Source organism: Bos mutus, chromosome 2 (genome assembly GCF_027580195.1).
Source record: "Bos mutus isolate GX-2022 chromosome 2, NWIPB_WYAK_1.1, whole genome shotgun sequence".
In the NCBI taxonomy this organism is placed as follows: Eukaryota; Metazoa; Chordata; class Mammalia; order Artiodactyla; family Bovidae; genus Bos; species Bos mutus.
Genome location: NC_091618.1, coordinates 57,284,294 through 57,309,751, shown reverse-complemented (window position 1 = coordinate 57,309,751; position 25,458 = coordinate 57,284,294).

Sequence of the window (25,458 nt, the reverse complement as noted above, 5' to 3'; positions counted from 1 at the left end):
TGTATGAAACTGAAAAGTGAAAGTGAAGTCGGTCAGTCATGTCAGACTCTAGCGACCCCATGGACTGCAGCCTACCAGGCTCCTCCGTCCGTGGGATTTTCCAGGCAAAAGTACTGGAGTGGGGTGCCATTGCCTTCTCCAGGATGGAGAAAAGATGCACTAAAAAGACTATACCTAAAACAACAGTATTTGAGATAAAAATTTAAGAATTGAAGTACCATTTTATTCATTTGTTAAATATATATTGACTTTTAAAATATTATGTACTGGGTATGTATATATTTCACGTGATAGGTACATGAAATAAACTGATTGTGTGGGTGCGTGTGTGTGTGTGTGTGTGTGTGTGTGTGCTCTAACCCATGAGTGTAAAGACAGACAGGCTATTTCAACTCAACATGGGACTAATAGAGATGATCACTGTAACCAGAGTCTTCACTTGGAGTTGTCCAGGACTGTCATCAGGCATAGCACCTTGACTTTGGCCTCTTCCAAATCTTGCACTTTTTTCCCTCACCGACAGTCTTTCTTAATAAATATTCTGCAAACTCCATCTCAGAATTGGCCTCTAAGAAAACCCAATCTAGAATAACTGGTCACCTGGGTTTACACAACTAGATTTTTCAAAGAAGGGGGCAAGTATGTCTTTTACAGTATCCCCACTTTCACATAAGAAAAAAATCTGAGTTTAGCTATGAGAAGAGGCTTTCCCCTATGATGAAACGAAAAGTAGTAAACCCATGGCTCAAATTTCAATTGCCTCATTTAAGCCCTACACTCACTTCAATATTCATGGAGAATAATCTGAATCTTCCAAGACAGTTTTGGTTTAATATAGTTCAAACTTCTGCAATAACTATATGATATTTTATGTTTTCATACCTGCAATCATTTAGGTTAAAATGCATTTTAAATTGAGATAAAGCTTTTTTAATTACCAGTGTCTGAAAGTTTCCTTCAGAAAATATAATAATCATCATTTTCTGTAGAACCCAAAATTTATATTTTCAACCAATTCTATACTAACTTTTACTTTTCTTTTTGTGATTTCCTGTAGAGTTTTTTAAAAAATCAATACTTGTGTTACTCATCCATTACTGTCTAGTATTGCTTACATGGGGAACAGTTTAGGTCAATACTTTTGAAACATGGAAACACTTTTAAGTCTCTTCGGAAGCTTTTCAAAAATACAAATTCTAGACATCTCTCCTATCAAGCCGAGTAAATTAGAATCTCTGGGGAAGGACTGTAGACATTTTATATTTTGAAGTCTCACCAAAAGATTTTAAAGTGAAGCTAGTATTAGAAACCACTGGTTCAGTGTGATTGGCTTCACTTACATAGACTGGCTTCTTTTAGAGCTATGTAACAACTGATAAGATTGTAGCATTCATTAATTCATTCATTCTTTATTTCTTTAAAAGTTTATTTCTGAAACAAGCATTTTCAAAGCACTTATCCTGTGTCAAGCATTGAACTAAGCCATAGGTATCCATATTTGAAAAATATGCAGTCTTCCACTTTAAATAATTTCTAGTGGGAAGTGGAAAAGGATAGAAACATTTTAAAAATTTAATTGCAAGGCTTGATAGTTTGTGCAATGAATTAGAGAGTCAGAAGAATGGCAACTATGTTTTTAATTAAAATTTTCAATTAATCTAAAATAATTTTTAAATATAATTTTCATTTTATATTATAGTTGATTTACAATGTTGTTAGTTTCAGATATACAGCAAAGTGATTCCATTATACATATACATATAGTCATTCTTTTCCCATATATGTTATTACAGAATATTGAATAGAGTTCCCTGTGCTATACAGTATATTCTTATTGATTTTTTATTTTATATATAGTAGTGTGTATGCATCACTCACAATTAACACATAATTTGTCTCTCGCCCCTGTCTTCCACTTTGGTAGCCGTTTGTTTGTTTTCTAAGTCTGTGAGTCTATTTCTATTTTTAAAATAAGCTCATTTGTATCATTGTTTAGATTCCACATGTATGTGATATCACGTGGTATTTGTCTTTGTCTGACTTACTTGTATCGGTGTGATAATCTCTACATCCATCCATATTGCTGCAAATGGCATTATTTCATTTTTTTTATAACTGGAAAGAGATGTGAATACCCAACCATCTTACCTGCCCCTGAGAAATCTGTACGCAGGTCAAAAAGCAACAGTTAGAATCAGACATGGAAAAATCAACTGGTTCCAAATTGGGAAAGGAGTATGTCAAGGCTGTATATTGTCAAGTTGCTTATTTGATTTATATGCAGAGTACTTCATGTGAAATGCCAGGCTGGATGAAGCACAAGCTGGAATCAAGATTGCTAGGAGAAATACCAGCAACCTCAGATACGCAGATGACACCACCATTATGGCAGAGCGTGAAAAGGAGCTAAAGTGACTCTTGATGAAGGTAGAAGAGGAGAGGGGAAAAGCTGGCTTAAAACTGAACATTCAAAAAACAAAGATCATGGCATCTGGCCCCATCACTTCATGGCAAATAGATGGGGAAACAATGGAAACAGTGAGAGACTATTTTGGTGAGCTCCAAAAGTATTCCAGATTCTGACTGTAGCCATGAAATTAAAAGATGCTTGCTCCTTGGAAGAAAAGCTATGACCAACCTAGATAACATATTAAAAACCAGAGACATTATTTTGCCAATAAAAATCCACAGTCAAAGCCATGGTTTTTCCAGCAGTCATCTATGGATGTGAGAGTTGGTCCTTGAAGAAGGGTGAGCACTGAAGAAAGATGCTTTCCAACTGTGGTGATGGAGAAGACTCTTGAGAGTCCCATGGGCAGCAAGAGGGTCAAATCACTCAACCTTAAAGGAAATCAGTCCTGAATATTCATTGGAAGGACTGATGCTGAAGCTGAAGCTCCAATGCTTTGGCCACCTTATGCAAAGAGTCAACTCATTAGAAAAGACCTTGATTCTGGGAAAGACTGGAGGCAGGAGGATAAGGGAATGACAGAGGATGAGATGGTTGAATGGCATCACCAACTAATGGATATGAGTTAGGGCAAGCTCCAGGAGATGGTGAAGAACGGTGAAGTCTGGCGTGCTGCACTCTATGGAGTCTCAGAGAGTAGGAAATGACTGCACTACTGAACAGCAACAATATTCCACGTACCATACTTCTTTGTCCATTCCTCTGTTGATGGACATTGACGTCGATGTCACTGGTATTATAAATAGTGCTGTAATTAACATCAGGGTGCATATTTGTTTTCAAATTATAGTTTTCTTGTTAAGTTTTTAAACTCATACTCGTGGGTTATGGAGAGCTTTCTTGAGCAGGTTATTGTAAAATTGTCCCAAAGGACTCATAATTTTTATTCCAAAAGATCAAAAGAATAAAATATTTGCAGCAGAGAAAATAGATTCAGAGAATAAAATATGATATTTTATTGAAGTACTACAAGGAGAATAAATTCATATTCAAAAATCATGTCACACAAATTTAAAAGTATTCTTATTAACTTATGTTAAAAAGTTCTACAGAATTCTAAAAATAAAATATTTGCTTTTTGTGTGTTCAGTTGCTCAGTTTGTTCTACTGATTATGACCCCATGGACTGTGGCCCACCAGTCTTCTCACTCCATGAAATTTTCCAGGCAAGAATACTGGAGTGAGTCGTCATTTCCTACTCCAGAGGATCTTCCCAAACTAGAGATCAAACCCACTTCTCCTGTGTCTCCTGCATTGGCAGACAGGTTCTTTACAGCTGTGCCACCTGGGAATCCTTAAAATACTTGCTATTCTATGTGAATTCAAATGTTTATATAAAATAAAACACTAGACATAGGCTACAATTCTGAATCACATCTATACCTCAAGCATGATGTTAGGCAGCAGCGGCTAAGTCACTTTAGTCGTGTGGGACTCTGTGCGACCCCATAAACGGCAGCCTACCAGACTCCTCCGTTCCTGGGATTCTCCAGGCAAGAATACCGGAGTGGGTTACCATTTCCTTCTCCAATGCATGAAAGTGAAAAGTGAAAGTGAAGTCACTCAGTCGTGTCTGACTCTTTGCGACCCCATGGACTGCAGCCTACCAGGCTCCTCTGTCCATGGAATTTTCCAGGCAAGAGTACAGGAGTGGGTTGCCATTGCCTTCTCCAATGATGTTAGGAAGATTTGCATATATTATTTTATTCAGTAATCTTGTAATGAATGCAGTATCATCTTTATTCTTCAGGTTAGATAAATTAAGCTCAAAGAGATAAAGTACTTATACAAGGTCATATCTTTCAAGAGTTCAAAGTAAAAATAAGAATTTTTAAAGTGGAAGCATCTGTATTTTTTTCTACTCTCAGCCTTATTTTTTAAATAGTGAGCTAAGAATTATGAACTATGTGCAGACAAATACATTTAAAATAAAAAGGTTACATTCAATGGTTTCATAATAAAAATATAAATATACATATTTCTTGAGTAGTCAAAAATAATGCAAATAAAAATATAGTACTTGACATATAATTTAATTATATGCAATAGTTTGCAGCCATTATTGTTGTTTTAATAGTAATTTATTATTGTTGTTATTGCAAGCAATATTATACATAACTTGCAATTATGTTTTATAGAAACTTTTAGCTTTCTCGGTATTTTCAAAAAAATTATCTTACATGATATTTACACCAGTTCTACAAAGTAGGCTATCTCTATTTTAAAGACAAGGAAAAAGCATCTTCAGGTTTAGTAACTTTGAAGAAATTATAGACTTAGTGAATAAGAAAGATAAAATTCAAAACAGTATCATGGTCCTCTACTTGCAGTTGTGATGCAATAGTTTTTTTCAAGACAATGCTCCAACCAGGAACAAGTAGGAAAACTGTAACACACATACACCCACATTCATTGCATCAGTGAAGAATACAGAAGTGAGCTCAATACATTATTCCCTGAAGGCATTTGCCACTGATTTTTAAGCACAGAATAATGAGATAAAGAAAAATAAAGCAGTTTCTAAGAAGCTGAGAAGCTAAACACAGTTTTTGAGAGCCTCACACTACTGGTACATTAAGAAATATCATTTAACAGAGGTGATGCTAAGTGGTAATTATGGCAACATACTATATCAGAGCAAGAAAAAAATTGAGAAATTTCCTTCTTATATGCCAACATTTTGCAAATGGGGAAACTCATGCCCAGACTGGGGACTTACCTGTCCAAAACTTCACAGCCTCGTAGTGGCAGAGACAAGTCCAAAATCTACCTGCCTAATTGCAGCCCATATGTTCTCTTACCACCAAATCAAACTTCTGATGTTGACTTACAGTGTGAAGTTTGTAGTAGAGTCTTTATAAACATATATATGCATTTCCAACTGCAAGGCATTTCCTCAGAGACTTATTCCTGAGTCCCTATACCCAGAGACTTATTCCTTAGTCCCTGTACCCTCCCTTGCTTTCTCAGCTACACTCTGAAAACCAGGGGGTTTGTTTACAGACTGAGTGCAGAGAACCTCATACAGATTAAGGAGTTTAAACACAGCAAGGAATAGTATCTACTGGTGAACATTTTCTGAATTTATTTTATTGCTGTTTTAGTAGTTAAAACAAGAATTGTAAATAAATGTATCCACTCACCCAAGCAATCTGTAATGATGTAGAATAACTAATGCTACTTTTCTTTGATATTGGTTTTAATTAATTCATCTGCCTGCTAATTTCTTCATCTTGCTTAAGGATTTTTTTTCCCTTATCATTCTGTTATTGATTTTGTTCAATAAGATTTTAACCAAAATATAATCAAATGATAACCAAAACTAGTGGGAATCACATTTAGTAAGTATAGTGAAAAGGCATCATCACTTTTCATGTCTGTCAGTGAAGTAAACATATATAAGGTATATGTGAGTGAGACAAGATAGGCTTCTTTTTTAAAGTTATCTTCTCTATACTAACCCTAGTACACCATAACTGTCTCAGACTTGCCTTAAAGCTGATAAACTTAGTTCTCACTTGACACTTTTTCTAAATGTATCTTCACTGAAGCATAAAGTTCTGCTCTTCCTCAAGACTATTCCTCACTTCAACATGCACGTTGTCTGGGAAATGGGCAAGAAAATCTTTCTGGAGTCATCTAGCTTAACCATTATTTCTCCTTTGCTTATGAAACCTTTCTCCAATCTGTTCATCCCTGGATACCAGGACCAACTCCCTACTGAGTAAATATGGCCCTTTTCAGGGCTGTGTGAATAGAGACCAGGGTTGCCAAACATGTACTCAGATGACCTGGACGTCATTTTAAAATGCAGTTTCTTGAGTTGCCAGTCCAGGTTCGATGCATGATACTGGATGCTTGGGGCTGGTGCACTGGGACGACCCAGAGGGAGGGTATGGGGAGGGAGGAGGGAGGAGGGTTCAGGATGGGGAACACAGGTATACCTGTGGTGGATTCATTTAGATATTTGGCAAAACTAATACAATATTGTAAAGTTTAAAAATAAAATAAAATAAAGAAAAAAATCCAAAAAAAATAAAATAAAATAAAATAAAATAAAATGCAATTTCTAATTCAGTAGATCTACAGTGAAGCCTGCATTTCTAACAAACCCTGGGTAATGACAATGATAAAGATTCTGAAGACCACGATTTGAGGAGCAAGGGTTTGGAGAACACAGATATTAATCTGGAAGACAGATATTTATGATATTTTTGAGGTTATAATATCTACCAAATCAGACGTCTGCATCTCAATTTAAAAGCATGTATTTTTTATCAAGACTTTCAAAAGTTTCAAAAAGCTCTTCTATCACGAAGTTTCATAATAATTCTCCTCTCATGGGTCTTCTTTCTGTCTACAGAGTATCATATGACTAAAAAAGTAGTGGATGTATTATCAAGAAAGAAATCTAACTTCTAGTTTAACCAACAAGGTTTCACCATATATATTTTTATCTAAGTTCTCAGTAGCTATAGGCTACTATCTATGGTATGATATACCAATGGTATGATCATGCATAAAAATATATACATTATATATAAGGGCCAATTTTCTTTCTGTATCCTATACGAGGATAATCATTGAATTACACCCTATATCCACTCTCAGTGAATCAGAGGAATAACAAAAGTCCATAGTATTGCAAAATACCTGGATGAAAAGAGAAATTGAAAGTTCCAAAGCAAAGTGTTATCTTCAGATGGCTCTTTTTTAATGCTAAGCAAATGCACAATCACATAGGGTTATATTTGTACCTAATTATAAAGAACAGAGAAAAATACTGACCAGTAAACTTTAACCCCAAAGTCTCATCATTTCAATGGTGAATCCCTAATGGTTACCTTTATTCTAATTGAAGTTAGGTCAACAAAATCTCTGCCTGGCCCTTTTTCCTTCCATTATCTCTTATCACTATTTTTCCCCCCACTTTGAATTCTACAAAGATAAAGAGATGGTGAGATCCATGTGCACCAGCACAGGTTCAAACTGTGATTCTCCCCTTGTGACAAGACCCAGTGGGCACTATCACACTTCTGAGTTATTGTGTTTGCTTTTTAATCTGATTTCTCTATTCCCTTTCCCCTGTGATCCATTCTCTTGCTTTTATTTCATGAAACAGCAACCTATATGCTGTACAGAGTCTGTTAGATGAACAGCAATCACTATATTATTGTCAGAATCTTAATTATGATCCTAACTCCCCTCTCCTTCCTCAGGGAAACTGCCTTGATTTCTCAGCTCAAGTACTTGCCTATTGTTTCACAGTCTCTTTATTTGTCAAACTGGAATAACTAGAAGAAATTTTAATTCTCTTTCAAAGCATGCTGAAGAATAGAGATGATGGTCAAAAGTTATTCGAAATGTTGAAAATCTTGAATTAAACTAGAATAGTTATTTTAAGTCATGGTTTATTATGTAATTGAACAACAATGTAGTAGGTTTCCAGCATATTGAAAATAGTAGTTTTGTTTCACAAAAAAAATTTCTACACATTTTTTCCTTCAAGAAAAATGTAGTTTTTATTACTCTTCAAAATCTCCTAGTCTCTAGTCTCAGAATTTTTAAAAGAAACTTCACTCAAGAGTGTTTGCATTTACAGGAAGATATAATAATCATGGTTTCTTTTATTTTTTCAGAAGATGGTTTGGGGAGGGTTCCACATTATTGCTACATCCCTTGACAGTCTAGTTTCTAGAAAAACAGAGGTTCATCTTCCACTGTCCAATTCTAGCCTAATAAGGAAGTTATTTCACTGTTGACAGCCTTGTACTTTCTTAATAAATCCAGAGATTTCTCCTATAAGAAATGTTCATTTTCTTACAGACGTGAAATGACCATTAAGAGCCGCTAGTAAAGAATCCATGGCTTTTAGTGCCTGGCTCTATTTCTTCTAGTTTAAAGATTTTAAGGAAGAACTATTACAATAAAAGAGTATATTTTTTATTATCAACAAGGCAGATGTATTTCTCATTTCCTAGTAAATGGGAGTTGTAAAACTGTTCAAATAGCCAGGATTTGTATTTTGTTAAGTTGAAAATTTAAATAAAAGATACATGTTTAAGAATAAAAGATAAATTACAATTTACTTGTAGAAAATATCTCTCCAAGTGGAAATAGTTTTGCAGATTATAATCAAGACTGGTTGGGAGCAATGGGATCTACAAGCAGAGAGTGGTGCCATAAAAGGAGGGAGTGATTCAGGACAAAAGAGGAGCTGGGTCATCAAAGGAACCATAATGGCTGAAAATATGAGGAGATCCACAGTGAGGTCTAATCTTACCCTCTTTAAGTAAAGAAATTGATCAGTTAGGAAAGGTGACCCTCTATTTATCTCTGAGGATTGTTGACTTTGCGTGATATTTTCTCTTAACAATGCCTGCTTTCATGGAGAGAGATTAACATTCCATGCTATCAGGAATTAAAAAAAAAAAATGCCTTTACAAGTATTGCAAGAGGAAATATGGTTGGTAAGGGTGTGCATATATGGAGAGCAATGAGGCATCATTTATTTTGTACATACCATGTGCTGAAATCCAGGCTAAGATGCTTTCATATGTATTTTCTTGAATAAACAATCATATTCTCTACTGTTTAAATATTCTTAGTACTGAAAAATTAGCTTACTTGTTTTAGTAAGATAAAAAGAGATAGTTGGTAAGTATTAAACCAATTTCAACCCCTTATTTTGATGTTCCAATCACAGCACATCATACTTCATAGACATTTTACTATGATGGAAATAATATATCTGCACTGTTTAAAATGGTAGCAGCTAACATTGTGTGACTACTAAACCCTGATATTTGCTATTGTGAATGAGAACATGAATATTACATTTTATTTAATTTTGATTACTTTAAATTTAAATAGACACAATTGGCTAGTTGCTCTTCTATGGGCTGCAAAATCCTATGCTTCTATGGACTGCTATTCAATAGGAGTGCAGCACAGTTTCTTTACTGAAAACTGTAAAGGATTTTCATTAAACTACCATTTTCTTCCTCTGTCTGGTATCATTATTTCTCCCCCAATCCTGTTTATTTTTCAAAAATGCAGACATCAGTATAAACAGTAAAATAAAGACCTCTGACAGCTATCTTTTTCATAAAATCAATAAGATAACAAACAAAAATTGTGAGAATCAACTTGCTCAAAATTCTGGAAATTAAATCGGTTGTAGCAATGTGATTTATTCCAGAAAAATAGCTAAATTCAGTAAAAATTCAGTAATAACAGTGAATTTTGAGGTGTTTTCACTTGTCCTATCTCCACTCATACCTCTCCAGTTTCACAGTATCCTTGAAAATCTATCGCCTGAAATCACAGTGAAAATAAGCAGCTTGGCAGGCACCCTAGGAAGAAGAATGGTGTTGAAACTCCTTTGAAGCCTAATTCCTAGAGAACTGTCATTAATTTTCCTGTCTGCTAGGTCACTAGAAGATCCCTCTTTCAAGGCTGTCTTTATTTGACCTGACTCAGAGCTTGCCCAGTGTGCAAAACCTTTCCCAAGGGCATTTATCAAAAACAATCAGAGGAAATTTAACTTTGCAGCTTGCTGAAGCAGTGGATAATAGTTGGGGCATATAATAGGCTAACTGAAAAAAGCTCAAAAGGAAAATCTGGGGAATGGGATGTCCATAAGTGCTTTGAAAAACTCTGGCATATTTCTGGGAATACAGAAATTTCATGATACTGAGAGGTTAACTTACTTATTCAAGATGAAACATCTGGTAAAAATTAAAACCAGTATTAATCTTATGTATTCAGTTCACATCACATTATGATGCTCCAAAAATACACAAGACAAGCACCAATCATAGGGTTGTGTGCATGATCAAGACTGTGTACATATTAAGAAAAGACTTGGAATGTTCTAAGCTCCAAACTTGGGCTAACACTGAGGATCTGTCCAAGCTTGAAGGATAACTCGGTGTACTCAGATGCCAGACTGAGTATTGAAGCTATGCTTCAAAAGCTACATACAGTTCCTTGGGAAATACTACAAAAACTGTTGATTCCATGTATTTATAAATTATTAGCCAATCACAAGGGTAACAGAGACCTCAGTGAACACACAAACAGATAATAGCACAGACTTAAACAAAGAACAATAATAAAAACAAACAATAACAACAAGTCCTGAGGAAAAGGGTTCAATGTGATTTCCAGAATATTGACTATGCCAAAGCCTTTGACTGTGTGGATCACAATAAACTGTGGAAAATTCTTCAAGAGATGGGAATACCAGACCACCTGATCTGCCTCTTGAGAAATTTGTATGCAGGTCAGGAAGCAACAGTTAGAACTGGACATGGAACAACAGACTGGTTCCAAATAGGAAAAGGAGTACGTCAAGGCTGTATATTGTCACCCTGTTTATTTAACTTATATGCAGAGTACATCATGAGAAACACTGGACTGGAAGAAACACAAGCTGGAATCAAGATTGCCGGGAGAAATATCAATAACCTCAGATATGCAGATGACACCACCCTTATGGCAGAAATTGAAGAGGAACTCAAAAGCCTCTTGATGAAAGTGAAAGAGGAGAGTGAAAAAGTTGGCTTAAAGCTCAACATTCAGAAAACTAAGATCATGGCATCCGGTCCCACCACTTCATGAGAAATAGATGGGGAAACAGTGGAAACTCTGTCAGACTTTATTTTTCTGGGCTCCAAAATCACTGAAGATGGTGACTGCAGCTATGAAATCCAAAGACGCTTACTCCTTGGAAGGAAAGTTATGACCAACCTAGATAGCATATTCAAAAGCAGAGACATTACTTTGCCAACAAAGGTTCGTCTAGTCAAGGCTATGGTTTTTCCTGTGGTCGTGTATGGATGTGAGAGTTGGACTGTGAAGAAGGCTGAGCCCTGAAGAATTGATGCTTTTGAATTGCGGTGTTGGAGAAGACTCTTGAGAGTCCTTTGGACTGCAAGGAGATCCAACCAGTCCATTCTGAAGGAGATCAGCCCTGGGATTTCTTTGGAAGGAATGATGCTAAAGCTGAAACTCCGGTACTTTGGCCACCTCATGCGAAGAGTTGACTCATTGGAAAAGACTCTGATACTGGGAGGGATTAGGGGCAGGAGGAGAAGGGGACGACAGAAGATGAGATGGCTGGATGGCATCACTGACTCGATGGACGTGAGTCTGAGTGAACTCCGGGGGTTGGTGATGGACAGGGACGCCTGGCGTGCTGCGATTCATGGGGTCGCAAAGAGTCGGACACGACTGAGTGACTGATCTGATCTGATCTGAACATATCCAGTTTTTAACAAAAGGAAATAGAAGACATGCAAAAAGCAAAATGTTGGTTTATGTTGGTATAAACCAAATGTTGGCAGCAAAAACTAATAGCCAGTATAAATTATCCCTAAGGAAGCCCTTACACTGGACTTTATAATTAAATATTAATATTAGAAGTATGTTCAAGGGACTAAAAAAATCCACAGCTAAGCAACTAAAATAAAGTATGAGAATATGTCTCACAAAATAGAGAATATCAATGAAGAGAGCAAAAATGTAAAAAGAATCAAAAGAAATTTATATCAAAAGTTTATACTGAAATTAAAATCTCACAAGCAGGATTTGACAGTGTAGATGAGCAGGAATGAGGAAAAAAAAATCCATGAACTTGAAGATAGATGAAATGAGATTATCTAGTCTGAGGAACAGAACAAAAAAAGAGAAATGAACAGAACCTCAGAGGCCAGTAGAATATCATTAAGTATAGGAATATATGCATAATGGGAATCACAGAGAAAAAAGGGGAAGAGAGAAAAAATATGTGAAGAAATAATAACTAAAAACTTCCTAAATGTTATGAAAAATATTAATCTATAGAGTCAAGAAATTCAACAAAGTGCGCATAGGATCAATTCAAAGAGTTTCACAGCTAATTTTGAAAGTCAACAAAGCTTATGTCCATGAGACACACAAAACTACAGCAAACAAAGAAACAATCTGTAATAGACTGTGAGAACTCACTGTGTTTTTCCCCTTAAGTCTCAACACAAAGAGAGCAGACAGAAATATCCATGTCCCAAACTGTCTCTGAAAGGTGTCTATCTGCATGCTTTAGAAACTGCTACCAGAGAGCCAGCCTTATAATTTACATCTAGAGGCTGACTGTAATTCCTTACGAATTCTAGGAAAGTCAGTTTATACTGCTAATGACAACCCATTCAAACAATGGTACAAAATGCCAACATCTCCCTGGAAGAAATTTGTATATACATCTGCTGTCAACAAATTTTTGGCTGCTGCCCAAGTCAGGACCCTAGATAACTAGGCTCTAATAGCCTGTGGAGTTTTCATCCACAAATACTGTAGGACAGTAACAAATAAAACCAGCTATTAACAGGTGCAAGAACAATGCCTTCCCCAGCCATATCTATACAAATGGGCCAAGTGCAGAGGGAGAGGGCAAAAATGTCCATCTCCCAGCCGCTGACTGAGATCCTCCCATTTGGGATACTGACAGATCTTGGCACACCCTGAATGACTGGTAGTTGCTAAAAAATAAAAAAGGCAACTTGGACAATCACAAATGTTTCAGAGATAACCAAGAGTTCAGGACAGGCTAAAAAATAATAGTTTACTCCTACATGAGATCACTCCATCAATATTCACAGAAGTGACTGTTTTAACTCAGAGAGGTGATTGTTAATGTGCAAAAACCAACACAGAGAATCAAGAAAAATGAAGAAATAGGGGAATATGTTTTAAACAAATAATAAAATAAAATTCCAGAATCAGACCATAGTTAAATGGAGATAAGCGATTTACACAATAAAAAGTTAAAAACACTTCTCATAAAAATGCTCACAGAGGTCAGGGAAACAACATGAGAAAAGTGACAATTTCAACAAAGATTGAAAATATAACAAGGTACCAAACAGAGATCACAAGCCATGAACACAATAACTCAACTAAAAACTTCAATATAGGGATTCAACATCAGACTAGAGAAAGCAGAAGAAAGGATCAGCAAACTTGAAGACATGGAAGCAGGATTATCCCATCAGAAGAGCAAAATTGAAAAAGAGAATATAGCCTAAGGGACTTATGGGACATCATTAAGCAGATGAAAACATGCATTTCAGGGGTCCAAGAAATAGAAGACAGATAGAAAGGAGTAAAAACTTATTTGAAGAAATGATGGCTGAAAACTTCCCTAACCTGGACAATGAAACAGATATTTAGATCAAGGAGGCCAGAAAGCATCAAATTATATGAATTAAAGAGATCTATACTAGGACACATTATAACTAACTCTCAAAAGTTAAAGAAACTCAAAAGTAGCAAGAGAAAAACAACTTGCTGCATGCAAGAGAACTCCTATGAGCAGACTTTGTACCTGAAACTTTACAGACCAGAAGGGAAAAGAATGCTATGTTAAAGTGCTGAAAGAAGAAAGAAAACTACCAACCAAGAGTACTCTACCTAGCAAAGTTGTTCTTCAGAATGAAAGTACATATAAAGAATTCTCCAAATAAACAAAAGCTGAAGGATGTCATAAACATCAGAACATCTTATAAGAAATTTTAAAGAGATTTCCTCTAGTTAAAAGTAAATGATAGATAATAATTTATGAAACAAAACAAATATTAACAAATTTAAGAAGATTGAAATCACATTAAGCATTTTTCAGATCATAATTATTTCAAGAAAAAATCATACAAGAAGAAAAATAGAATTTTAAATATGTGGAGATTGGCAACCTGCTACTGAAAACCAGTGAATCAAAGAAGAAATCAAAAAAGAAAGCAAAAAAAAAGTTTTGAGAAAAGTAAAAATTGAAATATAATATATTGAAACATATGAAATGGAGAAAAGAGGGCTTTAAAATGAAAGTTCATAAAATAAACACCTACATTAAGAAAATAAAAAGAACTCACACAATCTAATGTGTAGCCCAAAGAACTACAAAAAGAAGAACAAACTAAGCTCAAAGTTAGGAGACAAAAAGAAATAACAAAGATCATAGCATAAATACATACAGACTAAAAGACAATAGCAAATATTAATACAACTAAGAGCTATTTTAAAAGATAGAAAGAGACAAATTATTAGCTAGACTTAACAGAAGAGAGATTCACATAAGTAAATTAGAAGTATTGAGAAAATGTAATAACTGATACTACACAAATATAAAGGTTGCTATAAAGTACTCTGAAAAATTATATACCAACAAATTTGACAACAAAGAAAAAAGAATAAATTCCTAAAAGCATACAATCTCCTAAAATTGAATAATGAAGAAATGGAAAATCTGACAAAGTAATTGCTAAAAAGGAGACAGTAGGTAATCAAAAACTTTCCAACAAAGAATATCTACTAGACTCCTTCACTGATGAATCCTATAAAATACTAAAAAAATAATAATTATTATTATTATCAAACTCTTCCAAAATGTTAAAAAGAGGAGAGAGCACTTCCAAACTCATTATAAGAGGCCAACATTACCCTGACACTAAAACCAGATAAGAAGAAAAGTATAGGCCATCTTCAGTGAACATAGGTACAAAAATTTCAACCCAATATTAGCAACCAAATTCAACAATATCTAAAAGGATCATACACAGTAACAAAACAGAATCTATTCCAGAGACGCAAAGATCATTAAAATGCAAAAATCAATAAATATGATGCACCACATTAACAAAATAAAGTTTGCAAAACATATGGTCATCTAAATCTATGCAGAAAAACCATTTAACAAAAGTCAACATTCAGAATAAAACTTTCAACAAATGGAGTATAGAGGGAGATACCTTAAGAGAATACAGGTCATATATAACAAATACACTGCTAACATAAAACACATCAGTGAAAAGACGAAAGTTTTTCTTGTAAAACGGAGAACAAATCAAGGATGCACACTCTCCACTTTTTTTAAACATAGTACTTGGAAGTCACATCCAGGGCAACTAAGCAAGAAAAAGTAACAAGAGGCATCCAAACCAGAAAGAAAGAAATAAGGTGTCTCTATTTGCAGTTAGCATAATAATAAATATAGAAAATCCTAAAAAAACTACACAAAAAACTATTCAGTTCAGTTCAGTCCAGTCATTCAGTCGTGTTCAACTCTGCAACAGCATGAATCACAACACGCCAGGCCTCCCTGTCCATCACCAGCTCCCGGAGTTCACTCAAATTCATGTCGATTGAGTCGATGATGCCATCCAGCCATCTCATCCTCTGTCGTCCCCTTTTCTTCCTGCCCCCAATCCCTCCCAGCATCAGGGTCTTTTCCAATGAGTCAACTCTTCGCATGAGGTGGCCAAAATATTGGAGTTTTACCTTCAGCATCATTCCTTCCAAAGAACAACCAAGACTGATCTCCTTTAGGATGGACTGGTTGGATCTCCTTGCAGACCAAGGGACTCTCAAGAGTCTTCTCCAACACCACAGTTCAAAAGCATCAATTCGTCAGCACTCAGCTTTCTTCACAGTCCAACTCTCATATCCATACATGACCACTGGAAAAACCATAGGCTTGACTAGATGGACCTTTGTTGGCAAAGTAATATCTCTGCTTTTCAATATACTATCTAGGTTGGTCATAACTTTCCTTCAAATGAGTAAGCATCTTTTAATGTCATGGCTGCAATCACCATCTGCAGTGATTTTGGAGCCGAAAAAATAAAGTCAGACACTGTTTCCACTGTTTTCCCATCTATTTCCCATGAAGTGATGGGACCAGATGCCATGATCTTAGTTTTCTGAATGTTGAGCTTTAAGCGAACTTCTTCACTCTCCTCCTTCACTTTCATCAAGAGGCTTTTTAGTCCCTCTTCACTTTCTGCCATAAGGGTGGTGTCATCTGCATATCTGAGGTTATTGATATTTCTCCCGGCAATCTTGATTCCAGCTCATGCTGCTTCCAGCCCAGCATTTCTCATGATGTACTCTGCATACAAGTTAAATAAGCAGGGTGACAATATACAGTCTTGATGTACTCCTTTTCCTATTTGGAACCAGTCTGTTGTTCCATGTCCAGTTCTAACTGTTGCTTCCTGACTTGCATATAGGTTTCCCAAGAGGCAGGTCAGGTAGTCTGGTATTCCCATCTGTTTCAGAATTTTCCACAGTTTATTGTGATCCACACAGTCAAAGGCCTTGGCATAATCAATAAAGCAGAAATAGATGTTTTTCTAGAACTCTGTTGCTTTTTCGATGATCCAGAAGATGCTGGCAATTTGATCTCTGGTTCCTTTGCCTTTTCTAAAACCAGCATGAACATCTGGAAGTTCATGGTTCATGTATTGCTGAAGCCTGGCTTGGAGAATTTTGAGCATTACTTTACTAGCATGTGAGATGAGTGCAATTGTGCAGTAGTTTTAGAATTCTTTGGCATTCCCTTTCTTTGGGATTGGAATGAAAACTGACCTTTTCCAGTACTGTGGCCACTGGTGAGTTTTCCAAATTTGCTGACATATTGAGTGCAGCACTTTCACAGCATCATCTTTCAGGATTTGAAACAGCTCAACTGGAATTACATCAGCTCCACTAGCTTTGTTCGTAGTGATGCTTTCTAAGGCCCACTTGACTTCACATTCCAGGATGTCTGGCTCTAGATGAGTGATCACACCATCGTGATTATCTGGGTTGTGAAGCTCTTTTTTGTACAGTTCTTCTGTGTATTCTTGCCCCCTCTTCTTAATATCTTCTGCTTCTGTTTGGTCCATACCACTTCTGTCCTTTATCAAGCCCATCTTTGCATGAAATGTTCCCTTGGTATCTCTAATTTTCTTGAAGAGATCTCTAGTCTTTCCCATTCTGTTGTTGTCCTCTATTTCTTTGCATTAATCACTGAGGAAGGCTTTCTTATCTCTCCTTGCCATTCTTTGGAACTCTGCATTCAAATGCTTATATCTTTCCTTTCCTCCTTTGCTTTTCACTTCTCTTCTTTTCACAGCTATTTGTAGGTCCTCCTCAGACAGCCATTTTGCTTTTTTGCATTTCTTTTCTATGGGGATGGTCTTGATCCCTGTCTCCTGTACAATGTCACAAAACTCCATCCATAGTTCATCAGGCACTCTATCTATCAGATCTAGTCCCTTAAATCTATTTCTCACTTCCACTGTATAATCATAAGGGATTTGATTTAGGTCATACCTGAATGGTCTAGTGGTTTTCTTACTTTATTCAATTTATGTCTGAATTTGGCAATAAGGAGTTCATGATCTGATGCACAGTCAGCTCCTGGTCTTGTTTTTGCTGACTGTATAGAGCTTCTCCATCTTTGGCTGCAAAGAATATAATCAATCTGATTTCAGTGTTGACCATCTGGTGATGCCCATGTGTAGAGTCTTCTTTTGTGTTGTTGGAAGAGAGTGTTTGTTATGACCAGTGTGTTCTCTTGGCAAAACTCTATTAGCCATTGCCCTGTTTCATTCCATACTCCAAGGCCAAATTTGCCTGTTACTCCAGGTGTTTCTTGACTTCCTACTTTTGCATTCCAGTCCCCTATAATGAAAAGGACATCTTTTTTGGGTGTTAGTTCCAAAAGATCTTGTAGGTCTTCATAGAACTGTTCAACTTCAGCTTTTTCAGCATTATTGGTTGGGGCATAGGCTTGGATTACCATGATATTGAATGGTTGCCTTGGAAACAAACAGAGATCATTCTGTCATTTCTGAGATTGCATCCAAGTACTGCATTTCAGACTCTTTTGTTGACCATGATGGCTACTCCATTTCTTCTAAGGGATTCCTGCCCACAGTAGTAGATATAATGGTCATCTGAGTTAAATTCACCCATTCCAGTCCATTTTAGTTCGCTGATTCCTAGAGTGCCATCTCCTGTTTGACCACTTCCAATTTGCCTTGATTCATGGACCTGACATTCCAGGTTCCTATGCAATATTGCTCTTTACAGCATCGGACCTTGGTTCTATCACCAGTCGTATCCACAACTGGGTATTGTTTTTGCTTTGGCTCCATCCCTTCATTCTTCCTGGAGTTATTTCTCCACTGATCTCCAGTGGCATATTGGACACATACTGACATGGGGATTTCCCCTTTCAGTATCCTATCATTTTGCCTTTTCATACTTTAGAACTAATAAATAAATTCAGTAAATAATATAGTACAAAATCAACATACAAATATAAACTCTGTTTCTATATACTAACACTGATCTATCAGATGAGAAATTTAGTAAGCAATCCCATTTACAACTGCATCACAAAAAAAAAAATTAAAAATAAATTTAAACCAAGAGGTGAAAGAAAACTGCAAAACACTAATGAAGAAAATTGAAGAAATTGTCTTCAACTCTTGAAAAATATTCTGTTTTCATAGATCAGAACAGTTAATACTGTTAAAATGTCAATATATCAAAATATTCAAATATTAATAAATCTACAGATTATGTAATTCTTATCAAAATTCACATGACATTTTTACAGAAATAGAAAAGAATCCAAAAATTTTTATGGACCATTAAATAACAAAAGCATATCTGTGAAAAAAAAATTATTCTGGAGGTATCACACTTGCTGATTTCAGAGTATATTAAAAAGGCATAATAGTAAATATAGTATTGTTGGTTTTTTTTCAGTTGCTAAGTTGTGTTGACTCTTTGCCTTTCCAAGCACTGTGGCATGCCAGTCTCCTCTGTCCTCCAATGTCTCCTAGATTTGCTCCAGCTCATTTCCAAGCTCACTAGGTGATGCTATCTTATCCTCTTTCACCCGCTCCTCATTTTGCCCTCAATTTTTCCCAGCAATAAGGTATTTTCCAATGAGTCGGCTCTTCCAATCAGGGGACCAAAGCATTAGAGCTTCAGCATCAGTCTTTCCAATGAATACTGAGGGTTGATTTCTTTAGGATTGATTGGTTTAATCCCCTTGTAGTTCAAGGAACTCTGGAGAGTCTTCTCCAGCACCACAATTCAAAAGTAACAATTTTTCAGTGCTCAGTATTCTTTATGTTCCAACTCTCACATCCATATATGACTACTGAAAAAACCATAGTTTTGACTATATGGACCATTGTTGGGAAAGTGATGTCTCTGATTTTTAATATGCTATCTAGGATTGCCATTAATTGTCTTTCAAGAAGGAAGTGCCTTTTAATTTTGTGACTGAAGTCACCATCAACAGTGATTTTGGAGCCCAAGAAAATAAAATCTATCACTGTTTCCACGTTTTCTCTTTGTATTTGCCCTGAAGTGATGGGACCATATGTCGTGAACTTTTTTTTAATAGTGAGTATTAAGCCAGCTTTTTCACTCACTATTGCACTCACATCAAGAGGCTCTTTAGTTTCTCTTCACTTTCTACATTAAAGTATTATCATCTGCATATCTGAGGTTATTGATATTTCTCCCAGCAATCTTGATTCCAGCTTGTGATTCAAGCCTGGCATTTCGCATGATGTATTCTGCATATAAGCAGGGTGACAATATATAGCTTTTTTTCTTTACTCCTTTCCCAATTTTGGACCAGTCCATTGTTCCGTATCCGTATTCTAACTGATGCTTCTTGAAATGCATACAGGTTTCTCAGAAGATAGGTAGGTTTGTCTGGGATTCCCATCTCTTGAATTCAAAGGCTTTAGTGTCATCAATGAAGCATACGTAGATGTTTTTCTGGAATCTCCTTGCTTTCTCCATGATCCAACAAATGTTAGCAGTTTGATCTCTGGTTCCTCTGCCTTTTCTAATCCCAGCTTTTACATCTGGAATTTCTCAGTTTACTTCCTGCTGAAGCCTAGCTTGAAGCTTTTTGAGCATAACTTTGCTAGCATGTGAAATAAAGGCAATTTTATAGTTCAAAAAAATTGAACATTTTTTTGGCATTGTCTTTCTTTGGGAATGGAATGAAACCTGATCTTTTCAAGTCCTGTAGCCAACTCTGAGTTTTCCAATTTCCTGACATATTGAGTGCAGCACTTTAACAGAATCATCTTTTAGGAATTTAAAAAGCTCAGGTGGCAAAACTAATACAATTATGTAAAGTTTAAAAATAAAATAAAATTTAAAAAAAAAGCTCAGGTGGAATTTTATCATGTTCACTAGCCTTTTTCTTAGTGATACTTCATAAAGCCCACTTAAAACAATCCAGGAGGTCTGGCTGTAATTGAGTGATCACACCATTACGGTTATCAGGGTCATTAGAATCATTTTTGTATAGTTCTTCTATGTCTTCTTGCCACTTCTTAATATCTTCTGCCTCTATTAGGTCCTTCCCATTTTTGCCCTTTATCATGCCTATTTTTGCATGAAATTTTCCCTTGATATCTCTAATTTTCTTGAAGAGATATCTAGTCTTTCCCATTTCATTATTTCCCTCTATTTCTTTGCATTGGTCAAATAAGATGGCCTTCTTATGACTACTTGCCATTCTCTGGAACTCTGCATTCAGTTGGGTATATCTTTCCTTTTTTTCCCTTTCTTTTCATTTCTCTTCTTCTATCAGCTATTTGTAAGGCATCTCTTTGCCTTCTTGCATTTCTTTTTCCACTACTTTCTGTACAAAGCTATGAACTTCTGTCCGTTGTTCTTTAAGCACTCTGTCTACCAGATCTAATCCCTTGAATCCTCCACTGCATCATCATAAGGGATTTGATTTAGGTCATACCTGAATGGCTTAATGATTTTCCTTACTTTCTTCAATTTAAGCCTGCATTTTGCAGAAATTTTGAGTAAGAGGCTCATGATCTGAGCCAAATTAGCTCCAAGTCTTGTTTTTGCTGATTATATAGAGCTTCTCCATCTTCAGCTGCAAAGAATATAATCAATCTGATTTTGGTATTCACCATCTGGTAATGTCCATTTGTAGACTCATTTCTTGTGTCGTTGGAAAAGGGTGTTTGCTATAGCCAGTGTGTTCTCTTCACAAAACTCTGTTAGGCTGTGCCCAGATTTATTGTGTATTTCATGGCCAAACTTGTCTTTTACTCCAGGTCTTCTGACTCACTACTCTTATATTCAAGCCTCTATGATGAAAAGGACAACTTCTTTGCTGTTAGTTCTAGAAGGTCTTGTACATTTTCACAGAACCAGTCAACTTCAGCTTTTTTAGTATCAGTGGTTGGGGCATAAACTTGGATTACTCTGATATCAAATGGTTTGTCTTGGAAAGGAACTGAGATCATTCTGTCGTTTATGAGTTTGCATCCAAGTACTGCATATCAGATTCTTGCTGACTGTGAGAGCTACTCCATTTCTTCTGAGAAATTCTTCCTGCAGTAGTAGATATAATGGTCATCTGAATTAAATTCACCCATTCAGGTCCATTTTTATTTCACTAAGATATTCCCAGATGTTCATATCCACTCTTGCCATCTCCTGCTTCATCAGTCTGATTTACCTTGATTCATGGACCGAATATTCCAGGTTCCTATGCAGTATTGTTTTTTCCAGCATCAGAATTTACTTTCACAACCAGACACATCCACAAATGAATGCCTTTTCCTCTTTGGCCCAGCCACTTCATTCTTTCTAGATCTATTAGTAATCACCCTCTGCTCTTCCCCAGTAGCATACTGGGCACCTTCTGACATAGGGAGTTCATCTTCCAATGTCATATCTTTTGCCTTTTCCTACTGTTCACTGGATTCTCACAGCAAGAATACTGAGTGGGGTGCCATTTTCTCCTCCAGTTGACCATGTTTTGTCAGAATTCTTCACCATGATTCATCTGTTTTGGGTGGTCCTGAACCCATGGGTCATAGCTTCATTGAGTTACACAAGCCCTTTTGTCATGACATGTGATCCATGAAGGGGAGTCAAACATTTAGAGAAAATTAATGCCAGTTCAACACTCTCTATTGAAATGCTTAATGCTTTTTAATTAATTTTACAAAGTCAGTATTACTATCATATCAAAACCAGACAAAGAAATCACAGGAAAATAAAACTACAGACTAACATAATTTATCATTGCACATGCAAAAATTCTTAAAAATAATGCCCCAAATACTGCAACATATGAAAGGATTTTACAGTATAATCAAGTGAGATTCATTCCAGAAATACATTATTTCAACAGGTAAAATTCAAGCAAAGTAATACATCTTATTTACAAAATAAGAGACAGAACCTACTTGATTGTCTCCACAGGTATAGAAAACAGTTGACAAAACCCAACACTCTTTCATGATTAAACAAGCACTCTACATTAGGAAATAAAGAAAACTACTCATTCTAGTAAGTTCAGTTCAGTAATGCAGGCAACGTCCTACTCTTTGTGACTCCATGGACTGCAGCACACCAGGCTTCCCTGAATATCAGCAACACCCAGAGCTTGCTCAAATTCATGTCCATAGAGTTGGTGATGCCATCCAACCATTTCATCCTCCGTCATCCCCTTCTCTTCCCACCCTCAATCTTTCCCATCATCAGGGTCTTTTTGAATGAGTTACTTCTTCCCATCAGGTGGACAAAGTATTGGAGTTTCAGCTTCAGCATCAGTTCTTCCAATGAATATATTCAGGACTGATTTCCTTTAGGATTGACTGGTTGGATCTCCTTGCAGTCCAAGGGACACTCAAGAGTCTTCTCCAACACCACAGTTCAAAAGCATCACTTTTTCAGTGCTCAGATTTCTTTGTAGTCCAACGTTCACATCCATACATGACAACTGGAAAAACCATAGCTTTGACCAGATGAACCTTTGCTGGTAAAATAATGTCTCTGCTTTTTAATATGCTTTCTAGGATTGTCATAGATTTTCTTCCAAGGAACAAGCATCTTTTAATTTCATGGCTGCATTCACCATCTGCAGAAATTTTGGAGCTCCCTAAAATAAAGTATGTCACTGTTTCTGTTGTTTCCCCATCTATTTGCCATGAAGTGATGGAATCAGATGCCATGATCTTTGTTTTCTGAATGTTGAGTTTTAAGCCACACTTTCATTCTCCTCTTTCACTTTCATCAAGAGGCTCTTTAGCTCTTTGCTTTTTGTCATTAGAGTCATGTCATGGGCATAACTGAGGTTATTAGTATTTCTCCCGGCAATCTTGATTCCAGCTTGTGCTTCATCCAGCCCAACATTTTGCATGATGTACTCTGCATATAAGTCCAATAAGCAGAGTGACAATATACAGCCTTGACATACTCCTTTCCCAATTTGGAACCTGTCTTTTATTCCATGTCCTGTTGCTTCTTGGCCTGCATACAGATTTCTCAAGAGGCAGGTCAGGTGGTCTGGTATTCCCATCTCTTTCAGAATTTTCCACAGTTTGTTGTGATCCTCACAGACAAAGGCTTTGGTGTAGTCAAAAAATCAGAAGTAGATTTTTTTTTCTTCTGGAATTCTCTTTCTTTTTTGATGATCCAACAGATGTTGGGAATTTGATCTCTGGTTCCTCTGAGAATCAGAGGAACAAGTAGTTTTTGTTCTTTTTCTAAATCCAGCTTGAATATCTGGAAGTTCACAGTTCACATACTATTGAAGCCTGGCTTAGAGAATTTTGAGCATTGCTTTGCTAATGTGTGAGATGAGTGCAATTGTGTGGTAGTTTGAGTACTCCTTGGCCTTGCCTTTTTTTGGGATTGGAATGAAAACTGACCTTTTCGAGTCCTGTGACCACTGCTGAGTTTTCTAGTTTTGTTGGCATATTGAGTGCAGCACTTTCACAACATTATATTTTAGGATTTTAAATAGCTCAGCTAGAATTCCATCACCCCCACTAGCTATGTTCGTAGTGATGCTTCCTAAGGCCCACTTGACTTTGCATTCCAGGATGCCTGAGCTGAATGATCACACCATCATGGGTATCTGGGTCTTAAGATTTTTTTGTGTAGTTCTTTTGTGTGTTCTTGCCACCTCTTCTTAATATCTTCTGCTAGTAAAGGACCTGGGGAAAACACACAGCTAACCTTATACATAATGGTGAAAGACTGACTTTTAATCACAACATGAGGAAAAAGACAAGATTTCCATTGTCTCTACTTCAACATTGCACTTAGGGGTTTTGCCAGGGGATTTGGAAAATAAATTAAAGGTGTCCACATTATAAAGAATTAAAACTATTTGTAGATGATATGATCTTGTTATGCTAGTTTTCTATGGCTGCCATAACAAAGTACTACAGATGTGATGGCATTAAAAACAGAAATGTATTGTCTCTTAGTTTCAGAAACTGAAAGTTCAAACTGAAGCTGTCAGCATGGTTGACTCTTGCTGAGGGCTGTGAGGGAAAAATCCACCCCTGGCCTCTCTCCTGGCTGTCTTTTCCTGTATCCCTTTACATATCTTCCTTTTATGTGTGTCTCTGTACCTAAATTTCCCTCTTTATGTAAGAACACTGATTATATCTGGTCAGATTAGATGCCACTCTAATGAGTTGATTTAACTAGATTACATCTGTAAAGAACTTTTCTCCAAATAAAGTCAGATACTGAGGCATAGGATTCTGGAATATCCTGGAATATTCTAAGTCATATTCTAGAATTTAGGACTGCAATATGTAAATATGGAGGGGGGCAAAATTCAACTCATAACACTTGTATATAGAAAATCCTAAGAAACCCACTAAAAAATTGTATAAGGAATGAGTGAATTTATAATAATTATAAGATAGATTAGTATGCAAAAATTCACTGTGAAACTAGTGTAAAAAAACAATAAGAAACCAAAATGAAATTAATAAAAGAATCAATTTAAATAATATAAAATCATGAAAAAATTTAACAAAATAAATACAAGATTTGTACAATGAACAGCACAAAACTTCATTGAAAGATGTTAAAGAATGCTTAAACTAATGGAAAGACTTCACATATACAAGAAACATCCAACTTGTTCTACAGATTCAATGCAATACTTATAAAAACCAAAGCTATGTTCTTTACAAAAACTGACAAGCTCATCCTAAAATTTACAGGGAAATTCAAAGGACTTAAAAGAGCCAAAATGTAAGCATAAAATTGGAGGACTCACATTTACAGATTTCAAAGCTTATTGCAAAACTACAGTAGTTGGAGGTAGGAATATACAACTGAGAAAAAGTGGTGCAGGGAAA